Source organism: Anopheles coustani, assembly GCF_943734705.1.
Source record: "Anopheles coustani chromosome X unlocalized genomic scaffold, idAnoCousDA_361_x.2 X_unloc_15, whole genome shotgun sequence".
Lineage (NCBI taxonomy): Eukaryota > Metazoa > Arthropoda > Insecta > Diptera > Culicidae > Anopheles > Anopheles coustani.
Window position 1 is genome coordinate 221,247 of NW_026525104.1, and position 8,754 is coordinate 230,000.

The 8,754-nt window shown below is 56.4% G+C and overlaps 1 pseudogene; it reads right to left on the reverse strand.

Moving 5' to 3' along the window:
- Positions 1-1,766: 1,766 nt before the first annotated feature.
- LOC131270154 (large subunit ribosomal RNA) overlaps positions 1,767-8,754 on the reverse strand; it is an 11,046-nt pseudogene continuing 4,058 nt past the window's right edge.

Below are 8,754 nucleotides of genomic sequence, written 5' to 3' on the forward strand. Positions count from 1 at the left end.
CAACAGGCCGGCACCCTACAGCACCGACCCGCCATCACCACCTCAACCGTTGACCATGCAAGTGGTCTCGGACAACAGGCGATACCCGAAGTACATCCGAAGAGTGTATATCAAGTGTTTGTTCACCAAGTCCTCAACCAACCCCAAGTACCCGGAGGTACCCAGAGTGTTGGATCCGCCAACCACTACCAGCACTCCAAGTCCTTGCGAACCCAAAGTGTTTGCCCGGTAGGGCCATTGTATCACAACGCTTGCGACCATGCAAGTGGCCTCGAACAAGGTGACAGGGGTATCTTCACCAAGTTCTCAACCAACCCCAAGTACCCGGAGGTACCCAGAGTGTTGGGTCCGCCAACCACTACCAGCACTCCAAGTCCTTGCGAACCCAAAGTGTTTGCCCGGTAGGGCCATTAGACCACAACGCTTGCTAACCATGCAAGTGGCCTCGGACAACAGGTGACACCCGAAGTACATCCGAAGAGTGTATATCAAGTGTTTGCTCACCAAGTCCTCAACCAACCCCAAGTACCCGGAGGTACCCAGAGTGTTGGATCCGCCAACCCGTCCCGGCACTCCAAGTCCTCGCGAACCCAAAGTGTTTGCCCGGTAGGGCCATTAGACCACAACGCTTGCTAACCATGCAAGTGGTCTCGGACAACAGGCGATACCCGAAGTACATCCGAAGAGTGTATATCAAGTGTTTGTTCACCAAGTCCTCAACCAACCCCAAGTACCCGGAGGTACCCAGAGTGTTGGATCCGCCAACCCGTCCCGGCACTCCAAGTCCTCGCGAACCCAAAGTGTTTGCCCGGTAGGGCCATTAGACCACAACGCTTGCTAACCATGCAAGTGGTCTCGGACAACAGGCGATACCCGAAGTACATCCGAAGAGTGTATATCAAGTGTTTGTTCACCAAGTCCTCAACCAACCCCAAGTACCCGGAGGTACCCAGAGTGTTGGATCCGCCAACCCGTCCCGGCACTCCAAGTCCTTGCGAACCCAAAGTGTTTGCCCGGTAGGGCCATTGAATCACAACGCTTGCTAACCATGCAAGTGGCCTCGGACAACAGGTGACACCCGAAGTACATCCGGAGAGTGTATATCAAGTGTTTGTTCACCAAGTCCTCAACCAACCCCAAGTACCCGGAGGTACCCAGAGTGTTGGATCCGCCAACCCGTCCCGGCACTCTAAGTCCTTGCGAACCCAAAGTGTTTGCCCGGTTGGGCCATTAGATCACAACGCTTGCTAACCATGCAAGTGGTCTGGAGTATAGGTGATACTGACATACCACCGAGATGGTACATCCAGTATTGGGTCACCAAAACCAAACCAACCCCAAGTATCAACCCGGCATACTCAGAGTGATGGATCCGCCAACCCGTCCCGGCACTCCAAGTCCTTGACGAACCGAAAGTGTTTGCCCGGTAAGGCCATTAGATCACAACGCTTGCTACCCCACGGCGAGCTAAACATGCAAGTGGTCTTAGGCAACAGGTGACACCCGAAATTCATCCGAAGATGGAATATCAAGTGTTTAATCACCAAGCCAGCATCCAAACACCAAGTACCCCGGGAGGACCCGATGCGTTGCGACCATCTCCAAGTTCTTGACGAACCCGCAGTGAAAGGCGGTAAGGCCTCTGGGCCGCAACGCTCGCATGTGTTAACCCGCAAACACCACTGACCGGTCGGTCCACCGCAAGGGTGGGTCCAACTAGTCCACACACGGTATGCCGCATGTGCCCCCCGGGGGGAGCACACCGCACACAACCACCAAGCATGGGTCGCCTGAAAGGATCGAAATGTACATCTCTCTTCAATGCGTAGCGCCCAGCCTGCAAACCCGTCGTTTTCGGGTGGTCTTAGGAGTCGAAACTATTCTTGGAAGATCGGCAAGCACAACGCCTTTTCCCACTTCAGGTACTTCGGCGAGCGCACTCGCGATAGGCTCAGTTTGAGGGTTTCCAATAAATGGAAAGAGTCTATAGAAGACTCAATCCGGTCTCGTGATGTTATTAGCCATCTAGCTAACGACTCCTATACATATACTACCAGCCTGGTTCGGTTACGACCTTAGAGGCGTTCAGGCATAATCCGACGGACGTAGCGTCATACCAAAGTCCGCTCGGACTAGTATTGAGCCATTGGTCCGTACCTGTGGTTCCTCTCGTACTGCACAGGAATTCCATTGAGATAGTACTTGCACACCAGTAGGGTAAAACTAACCTGTCTCACGACGGTCTAAACCCAGCTCACGTTCCCTTGAAAGGGTGAACAATCCTACGCTTTGTGAATTTTGCTTCGCAATGATAGGAAGAGCCGACATCGAAGGATCAAAAAGCCACGTCGCTATGAACGCTTGGCGGCCACAAGCCAGTTATCCCTGTGTGAGCTGTCAAACGCTGTAGTGTCAACACGTGCTGAGCGTCGCTCCGTGTTTTTCATAAAAATTTCGCGTAAAAAGTTTAACGAACCCACGAAAGTTTGTTGTAATCGTTAAAACTAGTGCCAATCTACAGATTATTAGTGAAAACCGCATTAAAATCATCGATTTCAACGAAAAATAAGAAAGAAAAGTGTTTGTTTACATTTTGTATGGAGAGCGGCCCGGGGCGTAGCCCCATTTGGGACTACGTGTTTTTCGGTTAAAAAAGTGTCCGGATCCTGGCCGGATGTGGTTTTTTAGATGACAGATGGTGTTTTAAAACGAAAGTCAGAGAAAACCGTATGAAAAAAGACGAATTCAGCGCAAAATAAGTGTAAATAAAGTGAAAGCACGCGGTGCAAAAATTTTGGCAGGTGAAGATTCGATCGTCCATTTTCCAGCCGGATTCGGACTCGAAGATCCGAGCGATTTCACCTAAGCCGAATCGGGCTCCGTGTCATCTGATCCAGTTTTTCAAAAAAGGACCGTTGGTGCCGGATTTTCGGGTCGTTCAAATTGACCGTTGGTGGAGTCGGTGGCCGTTGGTTTGAAGTGGCCGTTAATTCAAATCGGTCGGTAATTCAAATTGGCCGGATATCCAAATTGGCCGGTATTTTTAATTGACCGTTGGCGGCAGTGTGTCCCGGATAGGTGTCCCGGCTGGGGGTGAAATGTTTCAAGTGTCCCGGCTGAAATATTTCATGGACCAACCATCCGGTTGAAATGTTTCAGTGAAACTTTTCAAGGTGTCTCGGCTAAGTGTGAAATGTTTCATGTGTCTCGGCTGAAAAATTTCGAGGTTCGATCATCCCGGTGAAATATTTCAGTGTGTCTCGGCTAAACTTGGTTCCGAACTTGGCCGCCAGGCGGCGCCACCAGTACCAGCGGATTGCCAGCATTGCCACCAGGCGGCGCTTCGGGTCGTGGCGGGTGTCTCGGCTCGCGGAGATTTCGAACACTGTTACCAGGCGGCGGCACTGGTGCTGAGCTTTTCAACGTCACAACCAGGCGGCGCCTTCAGTTCATCAAGTGTCTCGGCTGGTGGAGATCACCGGTTATCACAATCAGGCGGCACTCTGAGTTTTATGGCGAGTGTATCGGCTGGCGGTTTGTGGATTTGTCAACTAGGCGGCACCTGATCGCAGAGAAGAACTGAGATATAAGCTCAGATTTGGAAAGGGGAAAAAGATTGGTTTGGCCTTTTATTTGTTGGAGTTTCTATTTCGCACCGGTACTTGGCCTTCCTCCACTCCCCTTCCTCATCCCACCTTCCCTTCCCAGACACTCCACCCTGGCTCTCCGCAACCTAACCCATTGCCCACAGCGATTTTCAGGGTTGCAGTAGGGGAATGGAGCAGGCATCGGGGGAGCCTTCGACGCGTCGGTCCGTCAGGCTCCGGTCCACCTGTGACGCTACCGCGCCATCGCCGAAGGACGACGGGGACAAAGTGATGACATCATCGGTTGCGCTGTCGTTGACTCGGCAGCGAAAGGGAGGCAGTGTCGCGCCACCGACTGCGACGCCCACTCGGCCGGTGGTGGTGGTGCAGCGGATGGCCCTGCTAGCCAGTGATATGGAGATTTCAGAGGAGAGCAACGAGGACGAGCTCAACTCAACCGTCGTCCAGCAGGTGGCCGAAGTCCCGCAGCAGGAGCCGACTATCGCAAGCCTCAGCAGCGAGTTGAGGGAGCTCCGGGCAACCGTCGAGACTCTCCTCGCTAAGGTTAGCGAGATGGAGACGGGCCGGGCGACGGCAAAGGATGGGGACGCGGAGCTGAAGACAAAGCTGAAGTTGTTGTCTCGTGAAAATCAGGAGCTGAAGCGAGACAACATTAGCCTTCGTGAGCGTGCGGCAGCCAGCGAAAGAGAACTTATGCTGCTCCAAAGTGGACTCCACTCGATGGGAGAGTTGGCGGTAGCTACGCAGCAGCAACAACAACATGTCGTCGACTCCAGTGCTGTTGGGCAAAGCCAGCATCCACCTGGCGACACTCCCAAACGAAAGCGGACCCGGGCAAGGCGCGGCAAGAAAAAAGAGGGCGAACCGACGGGCATGAACGAAGTCATCACGCCTGATGTCCCCGAGATCCCGGTCGAGGCCGTCTTGTCCCAGGCCATGGCTCCAGAAAAGCCAAAACCCAAGGTAAAGAAAGCAGCGGCTGTGGCAACCAAGGTGCATGCGCAACCAGCATCCTTTGCTAAAGTCGTGGCCAAGGGAGACAAGAGAGCAGCACCACAGAAAGCGGGAAAGAGCGCTGCTAAAGTGGAGAGGCCTGCGGTGATCGTCCTCGAGGCCAACGAGGGCAAGGCCTTCCTCGACACATACAAGGCAGTGCGTTCCAAGACCAATGTGGATCAGTTCGTGGCGAGGGTTTGCCGCACAGGGGAGCGGAAGCTGTCGCTGTGGCTGAAGCCGAACACGGACTGCGAGAGTGTGCTGGCCGATGTCAGCGAAGCCATCAAGGAGGATGGAGTGGCCCACCTCCTTGTCGACAAGCAGACGGCCGCGATCACAGGAATCGACATGCTGGCGACTGTCGACGACTTGATTTCGGCGATTAAGCGACAGGCGGGGTTGACGGTTCCGGGCGAGGCAGTTCGGATGTGGCGGCGGTACGACGGGCTGCAGAAAGCCCATATCAAGCTGCCGCGCGGGCAGTGCCAGCTTCTCGACGGTCACCGGGTCACCATAGGGAACACGAGTTGCGTCGTGCAGGCGCTCGCATCGGTCCCTGCAGGAGAGCAGCTCTGCTACCGCTGCTTTGGCAAGGGGCACCGCTCTCGCGAGTGCACCGGCCCTGACTACTCCAAGTGCTGCTTCCGGTGCGGATCGAAGCAGCACAAGGCCAAGGAGTGCAGCTCGGGCCCCAAGTGCCTTACGTGTTCCGGGCAACATCAGACAGGTTCACCGGCTTGCAGCGGAAGTAGCCAGCCGTCATGTTCCCGCTAGCTACGAACACCACTGTTAGAGGGCGTGACGCTGGGTTGAAGATCCTCCAGATCAACTTGGCGCGCAGCAGGGTAGCACAAGACCTCATGCTCCAGACCGCACGGGAGCAAAGGATCGACATTGTGCTGGCGTCGGAGATCTACCGTGTTCCACCCAATAACGGGAACTGGGCGGTGGACTCGACAGCGAAGGCAGCTGTTATAACGACCGGAGCCTTGCCCATACAGCGAGTCTGGGCAAGTAGGGTAGGACTGGTGTCGGTCCAGGTGGCGGGGGTGACCTTCATCTCTTGCTACGCCCCACCAACACCGGGATGGACGGACGAGGACTACCAGCGGCTGCTCGACGAGATCGATATCGAGGCCAGAGCACACCCCCTCGTAGTCTTGGCGGGCGACTTCAATGCCTGGCACGTGCGATGGGGCAGCGCGAGGACGAAGCCGCGTGGTGAAGATCTCGCCGAGGTCGTCGACCAGCTTGACCTGGCGATCTTGAACCGCGGCAGTGTGCCCACGTTCGTCGGCAACGGCAGTGCTACTGAAAGTGTGGTCGACGTGTCCTTCGCCAGTCCGGCCATTGAACCCGGTAACGACTGGCGGGTGCTCGACACTTTCACCAACAGTGACCACAGATACGTGAGATTTAGCGTATCCGCGACACCAGTCAGCAGCGCTTCACCACATCAGCAGAGGCAACCGCAACAACAGAACCAGCATCGCGACCGGCAGCGACAACGCGAGCAGATTGGACCGAGATGGAAGTTGCGTCAATTCCATCCCGAAGCCTTCCAGATCGCGCTCCAGGCTTCCGGGTTTGCCGAAGTGGCTGTATCACCGGCGACTCTCACCGCTGGACTTACTAGAGCATGCGATGAGGTGATGCAGAGGGCACCGCCAGCGCAGTTTTTGGTGAGACCGGAAATGTACTGGTGGACGCAGGAAATCGGCCTACTCAGGGAGCAGTGCAAGTCATCTGAGGATGCGATTTTGACTGCCGGAACCGGTGCACAGCGAGAGTTGGCCAGAGAACGGCACAGGAGCTGTAAGAAGGAACTCGCCCGTGCCATCAAGGCAAGCAAGGACCGTAGCTTTGATGAGATGATTGCGGAAGCTGAGGACAACGTCTTCGGCACTGCCTACAAGGTAGTAACGTCACGCCTCAAGGGTAGCCGCGTCCCCCCGGAGCGAGATCCTGCGATTCTACAGCACGTCGTGTCGGAACTCTTCCCGGATCATGGCACTTTTGAGTGGCCTGCACCGGATCTGGTCGATTGGGGGCAGACAACGCAGGAGCCAGTGAGGGAGGTGTCGGATGAGGAGCTATTGGCGATCGCGGCGCGGATGGTGCCCACTAAGGCCCCGGGACCCGATGGCATCATCAATGCGGCACTGAGGGTCGCTGTTCGCGAGCACACGGAGACGTTTCGCCGCGTGTTCCAGGAGTGCTTCGATCAATGCACCTTTCCCGCTGACTGGAAGCGACAACGACTTGCTTTGCTACCCAAGTCCGGAAGACCACAGGGCGATCCGTCATCCTTTCGGCCTCTTGGGATGCTCGACGGATCAGGCAAGATCTTGGAGCGGCTGATCTTGGATCGCCTGAATGAACACCTGGAAGACCCAGATCACCCTCGCCTGTCGCCGTCTCAGTATGGATTCAGAAAGGGCAGGTCTACAATTCAGGCGATTGAACGTGTTAAGGAGGCCGGCCAGCGCGCGATGGCCCACCGAATGACGGATCGGAGGGCTAACAAGTGTCTGATGGTGGTGTCATTGGATGTACGCAATGCTTTTAACACGGCGAGCTGGCGGTCCATCGCCAAAGCACTGCAAGAAAAGCACGTTCCGGCATGCCTGCAGCGGATACTGGAAAGCTGGTTTCGGGGACGGCTGCTAGTTTATGAGACGTCGGACGGTCCGGTCACCCGGGAATTGTCGGCGGGAGTCCCACAGGGTTCCATACTCGGTCCGACGCTGTGGAACACCATGTATGACGCCGTCCTGTCCATCGACATGCCCGCCGGTGTAGAGCTCGTCGCCTTCGCTGACGACCTCGTGCTCCTGGCACCAGGACCCACGCCAGCACTGGCCGCGAGTTTGGCGGAGGAGTCTGTGAATAGGGTTGTGGCCTGGATGCGCGAACATCAGCTGGAGCTCGCCGCAGCTAAGACGGATATTGTGATGGTGTCGAAGAAGAAGAAGGATTACAAGAACATCCCGGTTAACATCAACGGAGTTCTTCTTCGTTCGGCAACCGACATCAAATATCTAGGCGTCCGTATCAAACACAATCTTAAGTGGTCGGAGCACGTCAAGCAAGTCACTCAAAAGGCTTCTCGAGTAGCGACAGCACTTGCACTGTTGATGCGACGGCACAGTGGGCCAAAGTGCAAGAAGCGTCGCCTCCTGGTTTCGGTCGTCAACAGCATCCTCCGCTACGGTGCACCGGTGTGGCACGAGGGTGTTGAAACCAGGGAGGAGCAACGGCTGCTTGAGAGGGTCCAGAAGAGGGTTGTGGTCGGAGCATCCTTCGCATTCCGGACAATCTCATACGACGCTGCCGCAGTGATAGCGGGTACCATCCCAATAGCGCTGTTGGTAAAAGAGGACGCACGCTACTACCATCGTAGAGTGAACGCCGACCCTGGGGGTCTGTCGGCTAAAGAGATGCGGGAGCAGGAGCGTCTCGCCACATACCACCAGTGGCAGGACAAGTGGGACGAGGTTGGCAGAACGGGAGGACGGTTCGCCCGATGGACCCGGCGAGTTCTCCCCGACCCAGCTGCGTGGCACCAAAGGAAACACGGAGAGGTGAATTTCCATCTGTGTCAGGTGCTTTCCGGGCACGGATTTTTCCGTGAGTACCTGCACAATAAGGAATTCGCCTCGTCCCCTGAGTGCCCGCAGTGCCCGGACATCATCGAGTCTGCCGAGCACGTGATGTTCGAGTGCCCTCGTTTCGCTGGCGTCCGAGCCGAGTTTCTTCGCGGGCGAGGCAGCGAGCCGGAGAGCGTGAATCCCGACACCATGTGGCAGTTCCTCCTCCGGGGACCTGAGGACTGGAGTTTGATTGCGGAAGCCGCAAGGCGCATCACCTCCGAACTGCAACATGAGTGGAACGAGGAGCGAGCAGCTCGAGCAGCGGCACAACAACGTGAAGTACCTGTGGCGATTGCAGAGGCCAGGCGAGCCGTGAGAGCGGCAGCCAACGATCGCCGGAATGCAGCCAGGCGGCAGCAAACCGTGGAGCGACAGCTCGCTAGACTCGCGGAGACACCTCCCGCACCACCAGTGTCGCCGGAGACGCAGGCGAGGCGGGACCGCGACCGGGAGTACCATCGCCAGTACAGCCAGCGTCGGCGCCAGCAGCTCCGCGA